This window comes from Macrotis lagotis, chromosome X, assembly GCF_037893015.1.
Source record: "Macrotis lagotis isolate mMagLag1 chromosome X, bilby.v1.9.chrom.fasta, whole genome shotgun sequence".
Lineage (NCBI taxonomy): Eukaryota > Metazoa > Chordata > Mammalia > Peramelemorphia > Peramelidae > Macrotis > Macrotis lagotis.
In genome coordinates, this window is record NC_133666.1 from 256742870 (window position 1) to 256769872 (window position 27003).

Below are 27003 nucleotides of genomic sequence, written 5' to 3' on the forward strand. Positions count from 1 at the left end.
CTAAAATCAGATAACCAGAAAATAAAGATATGAATTTACTTATACCAAAGTTAAATTGCTTGCCAGACTATTTTCCCCTGTGGTCAACTATCTGTAACACATTTGTTTTAATTTAGAGATACACTTTGTAAATAGAAGAGAATAATAGGTTGGGAAAGGAGAGGGGGTAAGGAAGGAAGGGGAAAAGTGGGAAGAGGAAAAATAGTAAAGTAGTGGGGAGGAAAAAGAAGAATGAAGGGAGAGGGGAGAGGTTGGGAAAGGAGGGGGTAGGAAGGGAAGAGAGGAAAAAAAGAAAGAAAAGGGAAAAGAGAAGGGAAGGAAGAAAATTCTGATAATTGTTAACTAGTAAAACTCTAGCTGTATAAATTCTTAATTTACATTTAGAAATAGTCCAGGACATTGTACTGAAATCATTGTGGTAGTGAGCATGATCATCTTCCCTCTGGTTTTAATTTTTCACTATGTTTTCACTGATATCACAATGAGAAAGTTCCCACTATTAGGGCAGATGGGCATCCCCTCCCCTTATAGGGTGATATCCACTATATGACAGAAGTAGAGCCTGAATTGAGATTTTGTGACTCTATACTCATTATAAAATATTGCCTCTTTCTTACTTTTTTTTCTGTTAATAGGCAAGAGACAAAAGTGGAAAGTGAAATGTACTAGCAGCTACAATCACACTATTAGGAAGTTTTGTTTAATTAACCTTTGGAGGAATACTTTTTGTCAATGGGTTTGTATAGATGCTGGTTGGGAAATGTTTGTGTCAAAATAAAATATAAACCCCCCAAATTTGTTAGGTAGTTAAAAAAAAAGAGAACATAAAAAAGTGACAGCATGACCTAACAGGTAGAGGATTAGCATTGGAGTCAGAAGACCTGGGGTCTAGTCTGGCCTCTAACACAATCTAGCTGTAACATTCTGAATTAGTAACTTAAGACCAAGGTGCAAATAACTTGGAGATCCAGTTGTGGAGGAAATTTCCACCCTGGGAAATCACAGATCCAGACCAAAAATTAAAATAAGTAAGATTTTGGAATAATTTGGAGTAATTAGGTGGGGTCATTTAAGTTTGGGATAGTTAGGTTTAAATTATTTTTTTCAGTACAAAATTTTTTATTTGGAATAAAGCCAAAAGAGTACAGGTTAAATTTAAGAAAGGGGGAGAAGGGGAAAAAAGGCAGAAAGCTCAAAGATTAATTGGAGCACATTTCTGCTTAGGTTGCATCTTCACTTCTCAATGCCATTCATCTGAAAATGCTGATTATGTTTAATTAAATAATGCAAGGGTTGGATTTGTCTCCTGCCTTAAGTGGGTCAATGGTAAAATATCATATATAATTATTTTGAAAAAGTGGTGTATGTGTTTTTTCTAAATTCTAGAGGCTATTTCCTAAGGGAAAAAAACATGGTGGGGGGGTGGGAGAGAGAGGTGAATGGTTGGTCCTTATGCAGCACTTCAATACTCATAATTAATACTCATTTCCAAAGCCCATTTAAGTAATGAGAAAAATCGTTTCCAGCCATGTGAAGACATAAGTCAGGAAAATGGACCTGTCCTTAGCTAAATGTGTGATGGGGGGTGCAGTGAGTGAGCCATCTGTGGGAGAGACAGGTGCTTCAACAAAACAAAATCTGATCTAGTCCTTTGCTTTGCCTCCTGTGGAACAGGATAAGAGCAGCTTCCCCTCTCACTTTGGTCTCAAAGTCCTGCCCTAGGCAAGGCTTTGAAGCAGACAAAAATGTCTTTGGTGAATGTCCCACTTTCTCTTTCAATGCCGTTCCTTTTCAACATTTCGGTGATTAGGTGCCAGCATGCAGGCCTTTCCAGTGGCTGCCCATCCATCCAGTGGTCCTCTGCAGAGTTACATGCTCTTAATTTTCCCTGACCATCTTCACTCTGCTCCACCTAGATTCATTTGCCCTGAATTCCTGTCTGGGGGCCTTATTAGCCTCTAAAATGATACCAACTGATTACAGTTAATGTTCTAATTACTATAGCTGAACTATAACAAGGGTATTCTACAGGCAGTGCTTCAACTCAAAGACTGGCTAGAGGGGGCCAGTAGGAGGTTGGCTGTAGGGCTGTAAGGGGCTTAGGGGCCATCTCAGCCAACCTCCTCATTTGAAAGATGAGGAGAGGCCCTGGGGGAAGGAAAATTGATTAGTCCAAGATCACAAAAACCCAGTTATCCTAGAGCCAGTACTTATCCCTTGTATCTTGCTGTTTCCTAAGGGGCATTTATTTCTGTGGCTGACCTCTCAGTACTCCTCAATGACAGCTGCTTCACTTCTATGTAGGGCTACCTCATCTGCCTTATGTAATATAATTAATAACTAATATGTAAAACATTTTAAGGTTTGGAAAATATTTTGTACATTATCTCATTTTACTGTACACACAGAGATACAATAGAAACTGCTGGATATAGTATAAATATTCAGTAGAACACCTGTAGCTAAGAATAAATATTCCATTAAACAAGGAAATATTACTGCATTAAGAACTAAAAACATGTCTCTGGGAGCTCTTTTCCTAAAACATAATTCAGTTCTTCAAAAGATCTTCAATTTCATCATGAGGGGTAAAGCTCACCATTAACCACTGTAGTGCCTCCTTTCATTAGTAGGTGACTTCATGATTTATTGGGGTCAAAAATACTCATTACCTGTAATCAGTCTTCTGGAGACGAGAAAGGATGGAAGTAAGCATATGTCTCAGGCATAGTGCTAAGCTATTTTTGTCCATCTTATTTCAATTGATCCTCACAATCAAGATGGAAGACTATTCCCATTCTACAGTTTAAGGAAACTTAGGCAAAGAGGTTAAGTGAATTGTTTGGTATCACTCAGCTGGGAGTTATTTGAGGTCAAAGTTGAACTCAGGTCTCCCTGACTCCAACCCCAGCAATCTGTCCACTGGGCCATCTAGTTGCCTCTCAGGCAGACCAATCCTCAGACTAAAAATTCCAAATTGTCGGGTCCAAAGACAAAGACATTTCAGATTGGAAAGAAGTGCCACAGCTAGAGTTCCCAGATTGGTGTTTGACCTCTACGCTACATTGAGGCTGTGGAAGGGGAGTTTAGTAGACAGACTCTAAAATAAACAACACAGATAATATTAAAAGTATCTTGAAGATCAAAATGTTTTCATATTACATCTAAAGTCAGTATATTTTAGACCATTTTAAGATAAGGAAAATAGAGGTGAACAGTTTGTTTATTATAAATAATCATTATCAGAGGAAGAGCCACCTCTCACATACAATACTTGTGGAATTCTGGACAAGTCACATAATCTTTCAATGCCCCAGGAAACTCTAAGACAAAGAAGGTGCCAACCTGCATTGGTGGAGGGAGTTCAACATCAAGAATTCCCTACACGAATGAATCCTTTTTTTTTTAATTACAGATGATATTTAGAGGAGAGGAGATGTTGAGGTTCAAGACACAGGTCTTCTCAAAAAAATTCAGACTCAGGACATCTCCAATTCAAATGGAGGCATTTATTTGGAGGAATCATATTCCCCAAGAGCAGGCTGGTCTCCCAAAGGGAAGTAACAACTCAATTGAGGAGAAGATAAGCTTTTTTAGGGAGTAAAGATGTAGGAAGATGAGGTAATCAGAGACATGAAGACAGAGTGGTAGTTCAAAGATTTTCAGGCTAGGGCAAGTATTTACTGTCTTGTTATTAGGGAATTTGTCTTATGCCGAGGGACAGGATCTTTTGCTGGCCAGCAAGGTCCTTCAGTGACCTCATCAGAGACCTCCGTCATCTAGTTAACAAGCATTTATTAAGAAATTCCTGCTTTCAAGGAAAGAGCATTGCACTAGAAAACAGGAAGACCTGAGTTCATGTGCTGTCTCTGAATAGAATTTTTGCACAGCACCATGGAGTTGAATGTGAAGAAGAAAAAAATAGTAGGTAGAAAAATATATTTTGCAATTAATTTGTTTCCTCTGCATTGCCCATGTAGCTTACATTTAACATTGCTGAGAACAATATACTTCCCTACCTCTATCCCATTGTTTAAGTTATTAAGATGAAATCAATGAACTTTTAATAAAGTACCTTCTCCCTCCCTGGCAAGGACAAGCCCTTGTCAACAAAACAATGGATCCCTGCCCTAAAAGCTGTACTTAGAGCTGTACTCCCTAAAAGCTCACTCTCTACTCAGTTGAGTTGCTTGTCTTCTGGTGAAGCTAGTCTACTCTTGGGGACTATGATCCCCCAGGTAACTTCTCATGCTCCTATACCTTTTCTTACTTCTCATCCTCTTATGGCAGCTTATATCATTAATGTTACTGATTCAGCTATTACTGCTGCTAATCCCCTTAGGGGATCAGTGTCTTCAATTGTCTTTACTCTTTCTTTCCCTTAGCTTCTGCTAACCACAGCAATATTTAAATAAACTATTTTATCCCTAAAATTTCTTTGGGGTCAGAGCAGGCCTTTTACATAAAATTCTATAATGTTCTACCTGAACCTTTAGCTGGTTACATTTTCCCCACATCATTTATGTTCAACCCAAAGTATAATCCACCAAATAGAAATCAATGCAGTTGCTTTAATTTTAGAAAAGGATAGTATGGCACAATGGAAAGAACACTTGGCTCTGGAGCTAGAAGACTTGAGTTCAAATCTTGCCTCTGAAGCTTACCTATGTGACCTTGGTCACATCTGATCCTCAGTTTCCTCTGTAAAGTGAAAGATTTGGTGGAATTCCTTCCACCTCTAGATCTATGAGCCTTTGACATTCTTGTCACCTGAAGCAAGCAGGAAATATTTGCCTGTGATGTTTTACAGAAAATGTTTTGTTTTTCTAAGGTCTTGTAAAATTGAAATAGAAAGAATGACTAAAGGAAATTGCCAAAGCCACAGAAAAGTTAGGTTAACTTTTGGTCAACTACAATTCCTTTTTCTTAATCTAAAGATTTATTGTTGTCAATGATTTCCTATAAATTCATCAGGGAGAAATAACAAATTGTCAAATAGATTACAAGACCCCCTTATGGTAAATGCAGAAGACCTAAAAAGGTTTTTCATATAGTAGGAATAATGCTTCTGGTCCCATATTTACCTAACCTCAGTTAAGGTTGGATTAGGAACAGGGGAAAAAATTTTTGAATTAAAATGAAAAAGTTTGAATCTGAGGCCAAATTACAATATATAAGGAACTTTTTATGTTAAAAAAAAATTAGACTCAAGAACTTTCTTTTGCTCACTGAACCGGCTTCTTTACATTACAGTATTTCTGCTATTGTCTTTCAAAAAGGCCTTGCTATTAAAAGCTTCTGTCCAAAGAGAACCACCAGAACAATGGCCATTTAATTCGGTCAATTGACTATTATGTAGTATGAAACAATACATTATTATATTGGGTTATTAATACTTATTAAAAAGTAGACAAGTTATTTGCACTGGAAGTTGATGATCAATTGTAATAATATTTTTGTGATTTAAATCAAGAAAAAAGTGAGCAGACTTGACAAACCAAAATCTTTTCATATCTTGGGATTCCAATCAAGGAAACTTAAGATCACAGGATCAGAGATTCAGGGCTGAAAGGGAGCTCAAAGAGCATCTATTGTTTGTGATTGTTCAATAGTGTCCAACAGTTCATGACCCCCATTTGAGGTTTTATTGACAAAGATACTGGAGTGGTTTGCCATATCTTTCTCCAACTCATTTTATAGAGGAGGAAACTGAGGTAAACTGGTTAAATGACTTGTCCAGAGTCAAAAAGCTGGTAATCAACTGAGGCCAGATTTCAACTCAGGAAGATGAGTCTTTTCTGACTCAAGGCTTGAGACTCAATCTACTGTATATCTACTTTGCTATTCCAGAGGGAAGAGTGATCTTTCTGAAATATTTGTTTAGGGGTTCAAATTTTAAAGTTATATAACTGTTATAAAACGTTGAAAATTTAATTAAAAATTGAAAAATTTACTGAAATGTTGTCTAGTTTGACAAAGCATAATTTAGAAGCTAGTGTGGTATAATGAAAAAATAACTATAAACCACAATACTGACTATTGGAACATTCCATTCTAGCTCTGCAGTTAACTTTCTGTATTATCTTGGGAAAATTATTATGCCTCTCTGAGTCCTATTTTTCTCCTCTAGAAGGAGATTAGATTATGATCCCTAAAGTCCTTTCCAGTTTTAAGACTTTAAAACTATGAACTTAGGATCATCATGAAACTTAGTTATAAGACATTATTATATGATACCCCAATTGCTATAAATAACAAGGATTCCATGATATTCCTGTCATCACCAAAGTGTATGAAACCAATAATGATATCTATTAAAAATATTGTCTAGCAGAAATTCCTTTTTTTGACATTGTGTTTTCCAATTTTATCATATTGGCTGGTGACTATTGTCTTAAGCTTTTGGGAAATCTGATCCACATCTGCATTTATCATGTATTGTTTTGGATTATACTTATCTGAACATCACCACCTACTCCCCTCCTCACTGAAAAGCTCCATGAAAGCAGGGGCTATATCCTAGCTTAACCATTTATTTTCTCTAGTTCCTAGCTCAGAGTCCCTAACAAGAGATTGCAATATGTTTGTTGAATTAAGTTACATAGCTTCTTTCAGCCTCAGTTTTTTTCAACTATAAAATGAAAGAGATGGACTAGGTGGTGTCTATAGTAGCTTCTAACTCCAAACCCTATACTCCTATCTTCCGAATTAAATTGAACTAAATTAAGGCTCTTCACATCAAAATGTTACTGAGTCTCAAAAAAGTAATAAAATTATGTTTGTGTGTACTCTTTAGTTTTCAAAATTATTTGTTGTCATTTTTAACACCATTTCATGGGCTGACAGCTTCCAACATTATCCTCTGTTAAATGAGGCCATTAGATTGAGAAAATATGTCTGTCATTGGTTATATAGTTATTTCCTCCCCTGTGGGTGGAGAATAGTCTACAGATCTCATTCAGAGGAATAAGGAGCATATAGTTAGCTTCATCTATCTGAATTACATATGTATACTCATCTTGTTAAACATTACAGCAGACAGACAATTAAAGGATTATAATTGCTTCTCCTCAGATAATGCTATATACTCAGTTTTGGTGAATTTTCATTAGGTCTCATACTATGGACTCCACTCATATGTTGGATCTCAAGAATGCCTCATAGCCAACTACTCCTTAGTTTCCAGGTAATGTTCCTGCCTTAGACCCCCAATTTGTTTTGCAAACACTCATATAAACTTTCTTCCCTGATACCTGTATCAGGATCAACTGACTTCTTACCACTGCAAACTTTCCCAACTCAACCAGCTCAGTACACTTTCATCATCTATAAAATGAAGACTTGGGCTAGCTGATCTGTAAGGTCCCCTTCCAGCTTTCAGTGGGACATTGATCTTGTTCTCTGCATCACTGCCCCATGGGAGAACTTGTCCCTGTTTTAACATGGAGAAGTCTCAGCAGCAGTGCTCAGTGGGGACAGAGGTACAACATAATCCAGAATGAAAACTATGGTAAGCTACCTATCATTAACAGATAGTAGCTGTTTCACAGAATTTAGTCACTGTAGATGTACAATTGAGATGTCTCAGGAATCCAGTGCTTATGTCACAACAACTTTGTTCAAGCCCCTATTTTTTTTTATATGAACCTCATTAGTACTTTTAACTAAAATAGAAACTTCACTTCACAGGAGTCTGCATATTGTTGACAAGAAGATTCTTTTTATACCTTTCTAGAAGAAAAGACTGAAAAAAATTAAGAGACAGTTAAGGTTCTTGGTAAGAACCTTATTGGAAAAGGAAGGTAGTCACTCAACTATACTTGAGAAATATTGGCTAGCATTGGTATCTAGGAATTCTAATTGGTCTGAGAAAAAGCCTCCAGTACATTTGGAGAGGGTCTTTGAAAGGTCCTGAGAATTGACACAGACAAGATGATAAGAGAGGGATGCTGCACTGATAGAGGGAAGTCTCTCATCAATACACTGAAATAGAGAAGTTACGGAGGGCAACTTCTGTCCAAGTTCCTTTTAACTCTTAATGACCCTTTTTAGATATTGTTAAACCTAAAAGCCATAAAATTATACTTTTAGAGTGTAAGAGATTCAGAGGTCATATAATTTAATTTCTTCATTTTACAGATAAGGAAACTGAGGCTCATGGAGTGCAACTGATCTGTTCCAGCTCATAGGGGAAGGATTTTAACCTTGGGGCTTGATTCCAAAGCCAGTGCTCTTTCTACTGTTCAGGGCTTTATGATCCTAAAGCCTTTCAGAGAGATTCTATAATTCATTATAGGACAGATAGAATCACAAGATAATTAAAATTTTAATTTAATTAATTTAAAATTTTAATTATCTTGTGATTCTATCTGTCCTATAATGATCTAACAGAGAGTTTTCAAGTAACTGAGTTCAAAAGTAGCATTTCTTGATCAAACTTGTGACATCTTTCATATACACCATGCTGATCCTCAGATGACATGAAATCCATTTCTGGGTGCACATGTAAAGCTTTTCTAAGTGGATAGAACCCCATAAGAACTTATGCTCCCCTAGAGTCACCTTTGGACATGATGAGGCTCTCAAATGGATGTTAATGGAAACTTCCATTTGCCTAGATCAATAGCCTGACAATTTCTGCCAAGTCACACAAGGGCTACAACATACCTTCAATAAGGATATGTAAACAACAGTACTGCTAAAGGTAAGTAATGAAGTATCTCTCTTTAATTCTATTTTTCAATGATCAGACAGGGAATAAGTAGACAAAAGATTGCTTATGAGTTTGTTGAGGCATGCTCAGTGTCTGTGTCTGTGGATTATTTATTTGGTTTTATTTTTAGGAAGAAAATGCTGAAAGGAACAGTGTCTATTAGAGCACATGAACAATTCCCATACAATGTGGGTGCTAGGTAACCATTAGGTGGCTGAGGGCTATCTTTGTAATACCAAAATGGGAGTATCAATAAATATAACATCACAGTTAATCTATGTGGTGCTTTCTCCTCATGTTATATTTATATGGGCATATTTGTATTTATTAACAACATAAAAAATATGTATAAATAAATTTATACATATAAACATACACATTATGCATATGTATATTTTACATTCTTGTTGTCTCCTATAATAGAATGTAAAATGACTGGGAATAGGGACTGTTTAATTCTTTCTATTTATAGTTCCAAAGCATAGTATCCTGACAGAAAGACAGAACTCTTGATTGATTTACATAGGTAAAATGGTGGGCAGCTAGGTGGTACAGCAGACAGACTATTGAGCCTGGAGACAAGAAGATCTGAGTTCAAATCTTACTAGCTATGTGACTCTGAGCAAGTCACTTAACCCATTTACTTCAGTTTCCTCATCTATAAAATGAGTTGGAGAAGGGGCAAACTACTTTATTAAGTGGAGTCATGAAGAGTCAAATGGGATCATGAAGAGTCAAATATGACTGAAATAACTGAACAAGATTGAAGGATAGATAGCCTTAGGATCAGGAAGCTCTGGGTTCAAGTTTTCCCTCAGGCCCATAGGTACTGTGTATTAGTCAACAAGTACCTTAACTTCTCTTTTTTCTTTTTTTTCAAGGCAATGGGGTTAAATGACTTGCCCAAGGTCATACAGCTAGGTAATTGTTAAGTGTCTGCAGTCATATTTGAACTCAGGTCCTCCTGACTCCAGGACTGGTGTTCTATTCACTGTGCCAACTAGCTGCCCCAACTTAACTTCTCTATGACCCAAAAAAAGTGCTTAAGTCTTTAAGTTATCAATTTACTAACCTGCAATTTGTATACCCCTCCAATGGGGTAAATGCAATATATAGTGTACATACATTTACATTTTTTCATTTATAGAAGATATTCTTCCCCCTTCCTGTACTCCCCCCACCCCAAAAAAAATTGTTTCCTAGACTAGTAGCACAGAATTATTTCCAGTTTGGTTCACCCTGAAGCTTTTAAGAGGCAATTGTTATAATTCCCTACACTTTACATTATGTAGTTTCATGGAAACATATGGTCCCATGTCTTTCTTTCTACTGAATACAACCAGGCATCAAAATCTGCCCTGCAGCTATGCAGGCACAAATTAAGCACAGGACTTTATTTTTATCAGAACAGCCAAGCCTGAAATAAAACTAAATTTAAGTGGGTTATCTACCCAAGCACCTCATTTGATAAAGAATGGCTTGAAGAGAACACAGGACTAGGGATTTTAAAAACCCCAGTGTTCAGTCTCTGACCCTATAGTCTTTATGCTCCTGGCCAACTCACATCACTTCTTTAATCCTCATCAAATATAGTAACACTCTGGCAGGTAAATTCCACTCTCCCCACTGCAGTAGAATCTAAGTTTCCTGAGAGCAGGAAATGCTTTCTTTTTTAATCTTGGTGTCCCCAGCACTTAGCACAGTGTCTTGTATACAGTAAATGCTTAATAAATGTTTGGTGAATTGAATTACATAAATGTAGGCAACTACTATTATTATTTTGGGTAGTTTAGCCTTTGCTTCTTTAGAAGATGCAGCATGGCTGAGAGTTAGGTATCAGCATCTCCAATAGCCTCTGTGTAGGTGTAGGTTGTTGTTGTTGAGTTGTTTCAGTCATATCTGACTCTTCATTTGGCTTCACTTGAGTGGTTTGCCATTTCCTTATCAAATGGCAAACAGAAGTTAAGTGACTTGCTCCAAGGTCACACAACTTGGAAGTATCTGATACTGGATTTTAATTCAGGTTTTCCTGACTGCAAGCCCCAGTGGTCTATCCACTGCACCATCTGGTTAGCAATATAGGTAGGATGCTTTAAATGTTGTCCTATGCAAAAGAGGAAGCAGGAATCATAAGATCATAGATTTAAAGCTGAAAAGATATTTAGGGGTCTTCTAAGTTTCAATTTCCTCCTTTTACAATGAAAACACCAGACAGAGGAGTAAGGTAAATTGCACAATGTTAAACAGGTAGGAAGAAACAAATAAGCATTTATTGAATATCTATTATATCCCATAGACTGTGCTAAGTCTTTCATAAATATTATCTCATTTGTTCCTCACAATAACCCTGTGAGATAAGTATTCTTATTATCCCCATGTAAAAGTTGAGGAAACTGAGGAAGACAGAAATAGACAAGAGATCAAATGACATGCCTAAGGACATTCTACCTGTAAGTGTTTGAGATTGGATTTGAATTCAGGTCTTCCTGAAGCCACATCTAGCACTCTATCTACTTTTTTAGTAGTAAAGTGCCAGAGATGGAGTCTGAACTCAAATTCTTTGACTTCAAATCTAGTCCCCTTTCCAATATAACATACAATCAAAAACTGAGCAACTCATTTAGAAAAACAATTACAAATCAACTGAGAAATTGTGTATTTATTTCCATTTGGAACCATTCTAGTCTCACCTAGAATCTAACTACTGAAAATTAAAAAATATCTTTGCAATTAAATTTATATTTTTCAACTTTGGATCCCTATTGTTTCCATGTGACATCAATAAGCTCTTAAACTGCTTCAAAGGTCAGTAATTATTCAATTATTGTGTGTTATCTTGGAAAGAATTCAACTCATTAATTTTCTATTACACTCAAAGCCTGGGTCATTAACTACATTGGGCTTTTATCTACTAGATACTTTTAGGACACAGACACTAAACTGTTGGTTTATCAGACCACTATTCTTTGAACTCCCATTCTTAATTATACCACAAAATTAAATGAAAGTAGACTTTTATTCCAGTACAAGAAAGACCCAGTCTGGGTGACTATGCTAATGGAAAACTGGCTGGGACTATAACAGGGTTAAGACAATGTGGGATAAAACTGAATTGACAAGAAGCATTCTTGGAGATCTCAATGACTATATAAAAGAGCTTGTGTTTGCCTAAAATTGTTCTGTAATCTCATTTATTGGTCACTAAATGAATAAAGCTCTTTTATGATTTATAATTAACTATTTGAGCATCAGCAAAGCCCCATTAGATGACAGTGTTGAAAAGGATTATGTTTGTCTGGGTTCCTAGCAAACATATCACACATCCCAATGCACTAAGCATGCTTTATAGATGAGTCAATCAATAGCAGAAACAGAAAGTGAGTGGCTGAGGTCCCAAGTCCCCCACCTAGCTCCAAAGATCATCCTCAAAGGTATGAAATTCCAACTATTGAGTATTATTGGGCTAAACCAAGAAAACAGGGACAAAGAGAAATAGCATCTTTCAGTTTACCAGATTAATTCAACAAGTCTACTCTTGTTTAAGGTGCTATGCTAGGCCCTGGTAATACAAAGACAAAAACAGAACAGTTCCTGCCCTCAAAGGGTTTATATTCTTTTGGCAGGAAAAAAAATGCATAAAGATAAATCAATATTTACTTAATGCAAAATGGAAAGTAAATAAAAGGTAATTGGGAGCTGAAGAGGAGAAGAAATTGGGAAAGCTAGTCCTATCAATCAGTTTGCCTTGCATCCAGGGCTATCTTCAGTCATCCTGATTCAGATCTTGCCACTGGTCCCAAATTGCTCCAGAGGAGAAAGTGAGTCTGGTGACTTAGCACAGCATCCCCTCACTCAAATCCAATTCATGTGATTGTCATGGCATCACCTTCCTGATGTCGTGGTCTTCACATCATCATCATCATCATCATCATCATCATCATCATCATCATCATCATCATCCCAATGAGTTTACTATGAGACCACTACAGAAATTGGGGCTTTCTTTAGGAGGTAGCACTTGATTTGATCCTTGAAGAAAACTAGGAGTTTTAAAAGGCAGACATGAGGACAAACAGCATCCCATGCATGAAGGACAGCCTGTCCAAAGGTATACAGGCAGGAGACAGATTGTTGAATTCTTAAGGCTGCAAGTAGGTCAGCTTGGCTGGGACCTAGAGCGTGCATAGGAGAATAATGTGAAAGCTGAAGAAATTTGCCAGATTGTGAAGGGCTATTTAAATGACAAAGATCTGAAGGTAAAAGAAATCAGACAGGTAAGTTTTGACTGGGAGAGAGATGAGCTCAGTAGTCATAAACCTGAACAAGGAGGATAAGGGATAGCAAAAGGCTTCTGAGGCAGAAATGACAGCACAACTTGGGCCAGCCACACCCAGAGCAGAAGCCCAGAAAGATGACCTGAATAGAAGCTTTAACTCCTTCACAGTTTTCACCTAGGGTCTTCCTTGTCATGACTTGGGCTTGATATTCCCTGTTGCCCCTTTCACATTATTTACTTTAGCTGATACCTGGTTTGACTATAAAGAGAGGAATGAATATGAAACTTAGGTAACCAAGGCAGTTCAAGGATGCATAATAGTGGATTGATTGGCCAGGAAAAAGGTGAATACTCAATAAAGAGCACATAGGACTCTATCAGACACTTTTTCTTTCAGATGTCAAGGTTTTGTGCTGAGGCTTCAGCCTTCTGGTTCATTCATTAACTGAGAGGAAGGATTTCAATGGGAGGTTAAATATCTGAACATTTTGCAGAGGTAGAAATTGTAGGCATATGGTCATTCCTGTTCCTAAATCACAATGAGACAAACTCACGAGCCAAAAAGGGGGAGGGCAGTGGTGGTGAAACATTATTTTATATAAGAAGACTTTGAAAGATTATATTAAATGAATTTTGTGTTTTGATTATTTCAGTAGATCATATATCCTGCCAAAATGCAGATAAGCAATCATTGAATTGAAAATTATGTATACATAAAAATGTTAGTCTGGAGAAGATTAAGGATTTCAGATTTAGAGGTAGGAAGAACCTCAGAAGAAGACAAACATCTTCATTTTACAGTTGAGAAAACTGAAGTTCAGGGAAATTAAAGAACTTGTCTGAGTCACATAGCTGAGAGCCTGTTTTCACACTCAACTTGGGTCTTCCACATCAGATCTTGTTGTGACCTTTTGTGAACTTGTGGACTGTTAAAGGGGTTTTCCTTGGCAAAGATGCTGGAATGGTTGTCATTTTCTTCTCCACTAGATTAAAGTAGACATAAATTAAGTGACTTGCCCAAGGTCACACAACTAGTAAGTGTCTGAGACTAGATTTGAACTCAGATCTTTCTAATTCCAGACCTAGTGCTCTATTCCCCAAGCCATCTAGCTGTCCCTATTGCATCAAATATCCCCCTTCTTCATTTAATTTGTAAATAGTATCTTTACCAACAAAATGAATGAAACTTGAGGTAATTATCTGCTAGATCAGGCAAAGCATATGACAATGTAGAAAATAATTTTTGTTTCATGGAACTTTTTTATGTTTTCTATGTTTTCATGTTTTTCTGTTTGTATGGAACAATAAGGTACAGTGGAAAATGCATTGAGCATTGAAGGCAGCCAACTTGAGTGTGAAGCTTACCTACACCTTGTGTTACTACTGAGAGAATCAGCCCCACTCTCTAGTGTAAAATGAAGGAACCTATATAGTTCCTTTTCAGCTTGAAGAATTCTTATTCTGTGAATGCACCAATCCACTGCTCCAGGGTCTGCTTTTGTCTCTTGATAGGGGGTTTAGCGCCCAGAATATATACATTATTGATATAGCTTAATAAATCCTTTCAGCAACCACTGGGAAGAGGGTTGCTAGCAGCAATTGTTCACAATAATTCAAGTGGTTGAATGTGATAAAAAAGAAACCTTCTTGGTTCTGAAAAATAAGAGGAGCTCTGGAAGGAGACAGTTACATTAGTGTAGATGATAATTTCATCACAGCCTACAAGATAATAATAATATGGAAATCAAGTTGATGAGTAATTTTGTATGTGACCTTAACAACCTTTGAACTGATGTGGAGTCCAATCTGTTACATGAACCAAATCTATTAAAAAATAGCAATAATAAAGCAACATAAGGAGACCTTCCAATCTTGGTCTAAAAATCAAACAATCAATATTTGTCATTTGTGTGAATTTTGCACTACAGATTAAAAAAGAATTAGAAACCCTATGACTTTATACTTGCTTTCAAAAGTTCCAAATTTAGCATTAAAAAACACACACACAGCTACAGTAGTAATTATTATCTCAGTAAACAGAGGCAAAATGGCTAATGTTTATTCATTCTAAAGATGTGTGTACTCTAGTCAACAAAGAGGAGGGCACTAGGATGAATGAATTTGCACTGCCCTGACAGTAGCTTTTGGTCATTTAAGACTGAAATGAATTTTACCACTAAATAATAGAATAATAATTGACATCTTTCTCTCTCTTTAGATGTATATATAAGTGTGTGTGTGTATATATATATATATTTATATATATTTCAAGTCTGCAAAAATGCTATATATATGTATATATATGTATATATATATATACATTATCTCATTTATTTTCAACAACCCTGTGAGTATTATTATCTCTATTTTACAAATGAGGAAACTGAGGCCTAGGGAGATTATGTGACTTGTTTATAGTTATACAGTTAGTAGATTACAAAGATACAATTTAAACCCAGATCTTCTTGACTCTAATATATAGACTTAGAGTCATAATTACTATTATTGGTAACACTAAGTGATATTTATAATTTAATAGACTATATAATAATTATATGATCTTTCTATGTTAGAAACTGTAATATCAATAATATAAATATTAGACAGTCAAGTAATAAGTAATTATTACTAGTATAAAGTCTAAGTTTAGCTTTTACTGGATCATACTTCCTCCACATTTATTCACTTATTAGACAAGGATTTATTAATCAGTTACTCTGAACCAAGCACTGTCTTCAAGGATCTAATGTCTCTACTAGGAGAAATAATAGGAAGTTGGTATAAACCATGGAATTATAGTTTTTTTCCTGGCTAGAAAAGACTTTACAAGTCACCCAAGCTGACTGTCATTTTAGAGAACAGGCAACTATCTGACATCTTACAAAGAGAGAATGACAGAGCAGGGACTTGATCCTATACCTCTTTTTTGCCCAATCCAGGACCCCTTTTTCCTGTATCCCATCACTATTAGGATTTAGGAAAACAAGACCTTTCTAGGAACACAATATGCTTATCCTCTCTAATCCTATAGTCTATTTAATAAACTGTCATTTAATAAATAAGAGGATGGTATTTAAGATGGAAAGTAATGGGAATGAGACTGTTGGCAAGAAGGTCTTCTGCCTAAGAATGTGAAAATTTAATTTCTGATGGCATTTGGAATCAGAACAATTAGGGACTAATAGCTGCCAATAACTACCTCTATGACCTTAGGTAAATCATTCAATCTTTCTAGGGCTTAGTTTTCTAAACTGTAACCAAAGTGATTGGACCAGTTAACTTCTGAGGTTCCTTTCAGCTTTAAATCTATGTTCCATTTTAAGACTATTCCTTTCTCTCTCTCTCTCTCTCTCTTTCTCTCTCTCTCTCTCTCTCTCTCTCTCTCTCTCTCTCTCTCAATAGTTAAGTTCTCGGTTCAGATTAATTCATCATCAATATAAGCATTTCCTGAGCACGTATTAAGAATATTCTGCTATGTGTTGGAGACCCAAAGGAATAAGATATGGAACTTGCACTCAAGGGGCTTACAGTTCAATTGGAGAAAGGGGATATGAGAATAAAAAGATAAGTAACACATAAGATAGTCTGACAGAGAGGCAAAAGAATAAGCATGCAGAATAAGACCTAAGTTTTTAGATATGGCAAATATGGAAATTTGTTTTCCTGGATTATTTGTATTTGGTACAAGGATTTTGTTGTTACTTTTTTTCTCAATGATGTTGGAGGAGAGAAAAGAGGTAGAAAAAAAAATGCTTGCAAAATGAAAAAAAATAATGCACAGTAGCCTATGATAGCTACACAGTGCTTTAGACAGAATTGCTATCAGTGATCAAGCAGGAAGAGATCATTAAAAACAGGAGTAGGTGAAAAAAGCTTGAAGGAAGTTATATACCTGAGGCTACTCAAGTGTGAACTGCTGGTGGTGACTAAGAGCTGCCCACATTTGAAACTTTAGGATTGTGGGTCCCCAGATTTACTATTATTAGCAAACACATGAAGTCCTCGATTCCAATTCTCTCATTTTATAAATGAGAAAACTAAGGTCCAGAAGGTTAAGTGCTTTCCTCCAGATGGCACAGGTAGTAAGGTCATTCAGAACAACCAGAAGGGCAGTGTTAATAATAACAATATCACAACAATAACAATAATGAGCATAATTATAGCTAATGTTTGAATAACACTTCAAGATTTTTTAACATATATGGGATTTCCCAGAAATCTGTGTGTAGCTTTAAACTTTGATAATTTTGGTTTTTTTCAAAAGGTAAATTCAGCAATTAGGCTCTGTAGATTAGAGACCACACCTGGGTCACTGGTGGCGACTCAGAATGACTCACATCTGTGGTGGAGATGGTCTGTCACCTTGACAGTCATCACATGCCTTTCCAAACTAGGTAGACTCATGTCTCAGCAGCTACTCCTAAGAAGAATCTCCCACTCACCTCCTTCCCCAGCAGCATGCCCTCTAAGTGACTGGGAACCTCAAAGAATTTGTGTGGGTGAGTAGAAGTCAGGGGAAATCAGCTGGTAATATTGTGATTATAAAAAAAAAGATTATAAAAAAAGACCATAGTTATTTTAACGATTTTTTTTAAAGATTATAAAATGTCATGTAAAACATATATCAGCATCCCAAATAGACAAGGTTATGAATAAAGGATTTTTGCTGATTTTTAAAAAGAAACATGCAGTATGAAATCCACATTAAAAACAATTAGATTTTAGTTGAAACTCAGATTGCTATTAGATATGAATATACTCATTGTCAAACTATGCCCCCTGAAACATGTGCCCAAATTCAAAGCTTGGTGTACAAATTAGTGCTTTTTTTAGGGTTGTTTTTGGTTTTGGGGGGGTTTTTGCAAGGCAACGGGGTTAAGTGGCTTGCCCAAGGCCACACAGCTAGATAATTATTAAGTGCCTGAGGCTGGATTTGAACTCAAGTACTCCTGACTCCAGGGCCGGTGCTCTATCCACTGCAATACCTCGCCACTCCTACACATTGGTTCTTAATTCTGGTTTTATCCTTTATAACTATTGATGGAATTGGAGCTTCCATTTTGGAGCTTCCATTCTAATTCCAAATTATAAAAAGATTATCAGTTATTTTTCTCAGCCTTATGCTTAGAGTCTTGATTTTTAAAAACATATATAAAATACAGGTGCATATCACTTAAGCAGGTCATATCAATTCAGTTCTCATTATGTGAGAGGGATCAGGAAGGGGATACAATAAGAAATTCTGGTGATACAAAAACAAAAGATATCATTTGAAATTTATTTTAAAATAACAAATCAATTCAACTCAGCAAGCAATTATTAACTGCCTATCAGGATTAGGGGTAAAGGGATGGATGATTGTACAGCAAAGGAAACTGAGGAGTATCAGATAGTTAAGAATCATAAGACAATAGCATGTTGGAGGAACAACCAAAATCAGCCCTGGGCTAACCTTTAAATGAAACACAGCTTGTTTTTGGTGTTCTCTTATCTCCCCTAGCAGAAGCCCTATTTCTTCTTGCTTCCTGGTGCTCCTGTCTTCCCTTCATCCCACTACCTGTCAACTTTTGTCCAACTCTTTGTGACCCCATTAAGGGTTTTCTTGGCAAAAATAATGGAATGGCTTACTATCCCCCCCCCCCCCCAGCTCAATTTATAAATAAGGAAATTAGGGCAAATAGGGTAAAGTGATTTGCTAATAATTATCTGAGGACAGATTTGAATTCTGGAAGATGAGTCTTTCTGACTCCAAATCTGGCATTCTATCCCCCTGAACCACCTACCTGCCCCTGCCTGTCAACTAATCCTACCTAAAATGTTAATTGGTAATTCAGTCATCAGATGTTAGTGAGGGCTTAAGATATTACCATTAACATAACTATATGCATTTTAAAAGTACATAGGGATTAGAACTGAAAGGATCATCTAATCCATCCTCATCCTTTTACCTTTGAGGAAACAGATGCAGATATGAAGTGACTTGTTCAAAGTTACATAGGTAGCAGAATCAAGATTCAGATCCAAACGCTTTGTTTCCATATATGATGTTTCTGCTATTACTTCATTACTACCCCTTTCTTAAAATCTGAATGGGCTTCAAGACTTAAAAGAATGAAGTAAAATGATAGAACTAGATTTGAAATGGAAACAGAGGCAGGAGTCTCTGCGTGGTGCTCCTCAAATAACATCACACATGCAAGCCACTTCCACATAAGGCCAGATTTAGTAAGGGCTGGAGTTAACAGAATGCTACCGCCTTCTGACTAGCAGCAACTTAAAATTTTACCCCCAACCTAAAGGTCTGGTGTGCCTGGATTGGTAGAGGAATATTTTATGTCACTGTTAACTTTGTCTGAACTAGGTGCTTCCCTTCCTCCATCCTTGCTGGGAGTGTGACATCTGGGCCTCTTCAATTGTTAGAAGGGTAAAATAGGAGAAATATGGTTTCAAACACTAATCAGGATCCAAATTACAGAACACTTAGGGGGTCCAGATCCTCACCTTGGAATCTACTCCAGAGCAGATGGAAAGCCAAGGCAGCCCCCCAGGATTTCATCGAGAATGCATTTCACATCACAAGCTCCCATGGGGAGCAGAGCATCACTTGGCAGACTTTCCTAGAGGTCTCCTGGAGAGCATGCACTCAAGTAGCAAATCCTATTTGGTTTATACTTTTGATGAAAAGATATCAAAATGTTTTACTAGGCCAGGCATGATCCCAATTCAGGAGTGGTTTGATTCATTTCACTTTGTCTCTCCTTTTGTTCTGTCTTCCTTTGAGGCTAAAAGAGATTTTGTCCTTGATCCAATATCACAAGGCCCATTAGCTATCAATTGGTATTTCACAGTGATGGAAAGGACTGCAATCATCCACATTTTATAAATGAGTAGATGGATAAACTGAAACTTGAATAGTAAAGTGATTGTCACCATCCTAGGCTCAGCAAGGGGACAATCATCCCCAGCTTCCTAATTCTAGCTTGATTTGTTGTTTACTGTGAAACAAATGGAAAAGAAGGAAAATACAGAGATGCCACATATAAATCTACATGCTAAAATGTTACAATTTAATGTGAATTCAGGAGAATCTGGCCCTAGAATGTAAGGTCCTCAAGGCTAGAATTATTTCATTTTTGCCTTCCTATCCTCAGGTCCCAACCTTGATCAGTTCTCTGACCTTCTTCCCCCCACCCCTCTGATTTCATCAGATCCAGATCCCTAGTGAGGGAATTCTCTCTAATAAGGCAAGCCAGCAACTACTCTACAATTTAGTTGTATAGATTTGTTTAGTAGTACTGAGAATTTAAGGGACTTGACCAGGATCACAAAGCCAGTATGTTGCAGAGATGAAATTGTAACTCAGGTTTGTCCAGACTTGAGGTCAGTATGACAAATCACACCTCACCTCAAATGTATTTATTTAGTTGTTGAATTAATAATAATTAGTAATAACAATGGTAGCTAGCATCTATTTCAGTAGTAATAGTAGTAATGGTAGTTAGTATCTATTTCGGTGCCAATTATGTGGCAGTCACCATGCTTAGTATTTTTTTTTCATTTTTTTGCAAGGTAAATGGGGTTAAGTGGCTTGCCCAAGGCCACACAGCTAGGTAATTATTAAGTGTCTGAGACCGTATTTGAACCCAGGTACTCCTGACTCCAAGGCCGGTGCTTTATCCACTACGCCACTACGCCACCCCACCATGCTTAGTATTTTACAAGTATTATCTCATTTCATTCTTAAAATAACCTTGAGATATAGATATTATCATTAATCCTATTTCACAGAGGCAAAAAAGAGATTAAGTGACTTACCCACGGTCACACAGATAGTAAATGTTTGAAAGCAGGTTTGAACTCAGGTCTTTCTGACTCCACACCCTATCCACATTCTATCCAATGTATCATCTAGCTATCAGAGAACCACAGTGTAAACTGAGCATGTAGTATATATGACGTGATCAGAAGCCTCCCCAAGCTTAGTTTCCTCATGTGTAAAATGAATGGAATCAACTAAATGAACTCCAAGGTCTCTTTCAGCTCAGAATTTGTGTTCCTATGATCCTAGATGGGAAAAAAAAAAAGGATGTCCAGTGTCCCTATGTGTCAGACTTGATATCAACTAACATCTATATGCATGTTCAGAGATAAAGTAGATTGGCAATATAAGGAATTGGCCTATAAGCTAAAACATGCTGTTCAGGCACACATATACTCTCAACCCAGAGAATCAGTACCTAGGAAAGACCCACTATTAAACAGAGTACAATGGGAAAACCAGAAAGAATTATCCAAGTGGGCAACGAGCAATAGAAACCTGTGGTGGGGGCAGGGAATTAGCTGACAATGATACTCAAGGAGAGGAGTGATAGGCGATAAATCTGACTGAAATCCAGTGTGATGTGTGGGAGGTTCACGGCACTTTGCTAATGGAAGTTTACACATATTAGCTGCCAAGAGTATCGTGAAACATCTCTGACATAATATATTCTATTTTGCAAGTTCTGAGTGGGCAAGAATTAATTTCTTCTGGATTTCTACACCACAATTTCTCCTTAAAAAAATATCCAAACACAGTCTCACTTCTCTAAGAAAGACTTTTTTCCACTCAGATTACTTGGTCACTTAAAGCTTTAATTAGGAGAATTTTCAACTCCTTTCTTGTCCTTACTCAATACAAAACCATTTCTCTTGGAAATAACTTTTGTTTGTTTTTCTGGGTTTTTTTAGATTTTTCAAGGCAATGGGGTTAAGTGGCTTGCCCAAGGCCACACAGCTAGGTAATTATTAAGTGTCTGAGGTCGGATTTGAACCCAGGTACTCCTGATTCCAAGGCCGGTGCTCTATCCACTACACTACCTAGCTTTCCCCTGGAAATAACTTTTGAAGGCAGTTTCCTTAGCACTTCTGAGAATACCATTTTATGATAAATGCTAGTGTCTAACAATTTTCATATTCTCTTATCTTTCTTTCATAAACATACAGACATACGTTTCTCCTCTCTTTCGTTTTTTTTTTCTACTTGATATCAATGGCTCTCTTTCTTGGTCTCTTGGTCTCTGTCTCTCTGTCTCTGTCTCTCTCTCTCTCTCTCTCTCTCTCTCTCACACACACACACACACACACACACACACACACACACACACACAACCATACATGTATCTCTACAAGTCTTCTCTTAAGGAGATGTGAGCAGTGTTCAATCAGACAAATTTCCAGATAAGATCATAAGATCAAGAGGACATAGAAGAAAGGAAATAATCATTTATTAAATTAAAGGGAGTTGTATGGAAGAATATAGGGAAAAGAAAATAAAGTAAAATTTTCCTGATCTTAAATTCAAATCCAAATCAAGCCCATTAATTACAACTACAGAACAAAAAGACTTTCTTCTTGTGTAGAAGAAGAAACTGTGAAATTAGAATGCTGGATTTTGAGTCACAGGTCTTTTTCCCATCCTGAATCTACCATATACTTACCCATGGGATCAATTCTTTGACCCTTGGTCATCTATAAAGTCAGTGATTTGGACTAAATGATCTCTAAAGTCTAGTTCATTTATAAATCATATTCAATCTAATAAAAATATTTTCAAAATAAACTTATTTGTATAATAAAAATTATTTCACAGAAATATTTCATTTTGATAGATGAAGAAACTGATACTCAGAGAAATGAAGTGATTTATCTATGACAAAAGCCCTCATTCTTCCCTTCTAATCACAACTTCTTATGTGACTAAAAGTCAGTCCTATTTCTTTCTGAGCACTTCTGATCATAGCACTAAATGGATCTATAGAACCACAGAGCTAGAGCTATGAGGGTCCTCAGAAGCCATTCATTCCAATCTCCTTTATTTCATAGATCAGAAAACTGAGGCCCAATCAAGTTAAGTGGCTCAGTCAAGGTCATACAGGTCTAGAGATACAAACTCTGTTTCTTTAACTCTTGATTCAGTACATTTTCCACTGTTGATAATATTAATCCCTAGTTTCCTTATAGAAATTTGTGGAATGAGTCTATTATATGAAAAGACTCTAAACCTCATTCTAGAAATTAGAAGCTGAAGTGTGATTTAGCCCAGCTTTTGGTCACTGTTGTCATTTTCAGGTAAGTCAGAAAAGGGAAATGGCAGTGTCACAACTCTCAGTCATGCTGGCAGGTTTCTCTTGGCTTAATTTCTGAACTTCAACACTGTACCATGAACCCTATGGGCATTCAAAGAATGTTAAGGGATAATGAATCTAGTATATTACAGTATTATGAATGAATCATACGATCTTGTTTGAATACATCCATGAGTTTTTTCCTTTCACTATTTCTAATAAAATTGTTATTTTTATTTATTTTAGTATGTACACTCACTGATTCTAGTAAATGATGTACTGAAGTAAATTATTTCTTGAGTCATGAAAAGGAAATGTCTCTAGTCAAAATATTAAAGGATTAGTATTTGAATTATAAGTTATTTAAATAGTATTTCATTATTTCCCTTTTTACCTTCTCTACAAAGACTTGTATTCATCATTCTCAACAAAAAACATCCATTAAAATCCTTCAAATTGTGATGTGGGGGATTCAAAGTGATGATTGTTGACTACATATGAAATGAAGTTTTCCAAAGAAGGATGACACTAGGCCACTGTATCACAAATGTGGGAGGGAAACATCCTTTCTCCCCAAATCACCCATTTTACAAAATGTCAGTGTACCTACAGGTATGAAGATATTACTTTCATCTGGTTCCTGTAAGTACTTAATTCTTATATGTAGATCCTATGGTAATGTCTCAAAAATATTTATAATTAGTGCCATTATTTTAATAGACATTTCCCAATTTAGCTCTCATAAAGATGGGACAAAATATTCAAATTAAGATCACAGATCTTAAGCTTATAGGATCACAGATCCTAGACAGATGAATAGATAAAGCATTTGTTAAACTCTGTGCAATGTGTTAAGTTCTGTTGCTATTGAGTCATTTTTCAATTTTATTTGACTCTTCGTGATTTTCTTGTAAAGATACTGGAATGGTTTGTCATTTCCTTCTCCAGCTCATTTTACAGATGAGTAAACAGGCAAACAGGGTTAAGTGACTTGTTTAGGGTCAGTTACATGACTAGAAATCTGACAGAGATCAAATTTGAACTCAGGTCTTCCTGAGTTCAGGTCAGCCTCATCCCTTAGGATGCAAATAAAAGCAAACAAGATAGTTGCTGCTCTAATGGAGCTTACAATCTAATGGAGAAAATCAGTACATAAAGGAGTATTAGAAAACTGTTAAAGGGAGGACAAGGAAGAATAGCAAATAATCAGGAAGTAGCATGAAAGCATTGTTTAAAAAAGGAATTAAAAAGTTCATCTAGGGGCGGCTAGGTGGTGCAGTGGATAAAGCACCGGCTCTGGAGTCAGGAGTACCTGGGTTCAAATCTGGTCTCAGACACTTAATAATTACCTAGCTGTGTGGCCTTGGCCAAGCCACTTAACCCCCATTTGCCTTGCAAAAAACCTAAAAAAAAAAGTTCACCTATCAGAACCAAAGGACTCAAGGACAGAGATCAAGGGTCTGCTGGAAAAGAGATGAGGATGAGAATGACTACTGGAAACTGCTCGGAAGGAGCTATTGCTCCTGTTAGCCAACAAGATTAAGACAAAAGCTCAGCTGAAGTTAGGGGGTCATAGCCCAGAGTCTAAATTTCCTGTGGGAGGGGAATGAAGATTATGACTTGTGGTGTCATTCACTCCCTTTGCTTAATAAAGGAGGAAACTGAGGTCCTGGGAGTTTTTGTGTAATATTACACATAAATTAGGTGGCAGAGGTGGCATTTGAATCCAGGTCTTCTGATTCTACAGTCAGTTCTCTTTAGTTGGCACCAAGCTACTTATCTATATAACACTTTTCTCATGAGCCATCCTAAATTACATGTTAAAGACCACAGGAGAGGTAATTGAGCCTAGAGGAAAAGTCCTCAGATTTGAGTCAGGAAATTCACATATATAGCAGTATGGATACTACTAACTACATAACTGGGAATGTCACAAAATTGAGCTAGGCCTCAGTTTTTTCAATTGTAAAATGAAGGTCTTGAACCAAGCTTATTTTAATTGAAGGATTGTGACCAATATTTAAAGAGGAAAACTTCAACACCTATTTTCAGTTTAAGATTTGAAGAACTAAATGATAAAGAAAAATAACCTGAGAACTCTCCCAGAGATCTGAATCTAAGATAAGTCTCAGACTCCATAGACAGATTTTCTCATTTTGTAGCTGAAGTAGCTAAGGCCCAAGGAAGTTAAGTTACTTGTCCAAGGTCATTCAGAGGTAGTAATCACTAGAAGCAGAATGGTTAAGTCCTGTCCTCTGACTCCAGAGATATTATTTTTTTGGCTCTATTATACTGCTTCTTAACTTGAAAATGTCAGATTTTACATGAATTTTATTGCATGAAAATCAGTTTCTATTTTGAAGATTAAAATAACCTATCTAGATTCAAAGTATTAAGTTAGAAGCTTCTGCAGTTTTTCAATATGCTCAATGTGCTAGTAACAGATAGTGATGAGTCAATAGGGGTGTAATAAGTATCATATTTTTGTTCATTTGTAGGACCAAATTTAAATGAAATGTCTTTGGAAGTTCTTAAATGTTCAGACTTAATGACTCAGGGGACAGAGCACTGGGTCTGGAATCAGCAAGACCTGAGTTCAAATGTGACCTCAGGCACATCCTAGCTGTGTGCTCCTGGGCAGGTCTTTTCCTCTATTAGCTTTAATCCACTAGATAAGGAAATGGCAGATCATTCAGTATCTTTGCCAAGGAAATTCCATGGATAATATGATCTATGGGATCATGAAGAGTTGGACAGGACTGAACAGCTGAGCAACAACACAACAAATCCCCTACTACTTATTTGCCAGGCACTAAGATAGACCCTGGAGATCTAGAAACAAAAATGACAGAGCTCCTGGACTCCAGAAGTTTCCATTCCATGTATTTAACCCCCCAAAAGACAATCAAGCAAAGGGATAGAGCTCTGGACTCAGATCCTAGTAGACCAGGGTTTAATACCTTCCCTCAGGATACTAAGTAGTCAAGTGGCCCCTGGAGGAAGGTATTCAATGTTTATGGTCCCAGGACATAGACATCGCTTCCTAAATCACCTATCCAAGTTGGTAGAGGGAGTTCCCTACTCTAATAAATCAAGATTTCATTTGACAGACACTAAAATTAAAATGTTTTCATTTTCTGAGCATCTCCTACATGACAAAGCAGGTGGGGAGCACTCTGGAGTTAAACCTTTCTTTAGTCAGTTACACAATCTGCTATGAGGATATAATCCAGCCCAATGCAATTCAAACCAATTCAAGAAATATTTACTAACCACTAACATGCTCCAGGGATTGTTAGGGCATAAAAAGACAGATGAAAAGCATACCCAGCCCTTAAAGAGAACACAGTCACAAAAACCCACCACTGTGCTTCGAGGTTAGTACTTGGTTTAATTCCCTGACCTTCCTTCTTTCTTTGTTTCATGTTCTTCCCAGGGAGGGGAACAGTCTACCCCCATCACTGCCATCCTACCAGTGCCAAGGAGAGAATATAGCTCTCCAAAATATCAGTCAATCTGTTGGAAGGCATCTGATCGCCAAGACAAATGTAGCATATGCTATTTTCTCCACTTTTCTTCTAGTTAAGTGCATTCTGGACTAAACTTCATATATATATATATATATACATATATGTATATATATATATATATATGCATACTCTATGTAATATTTGTATATTACATTTACTATGTTACAGCATACCTTTAAGCATCTATAATGGAGTGCTGTGGTAGGCGCAAAGATACACTGAGGAGATGAAGTTTAAAGCACACATGGGTTGTAAATGTATTAGATAAGTAAAGTTCCAAGGAAGAAGATTCTTATTAAATGAGGGACCAAAACACTTGACATTAAAATGTGCTGAAAGATCAGTGCTATTAGGCATGAAGCTACTGTTCTAAATGGC

The 27003-nt window shown here is 36.7% G+C and overlaps 1 protein-coding gene across 4 annotated transcripts in view; it reads right to left on the reverse strand.

The window, feature by feature from the left end:
* Nucleotides 1-27003, reverse strand: part of RGS7BP (regulator of G protein signaling 7 binding protein) — a 122609-nt gene that overhangs the window by 53660 nt on the left and 41946 nt on the right. The gene's annotated exons all lie outside the window — the stretch shown is intronic.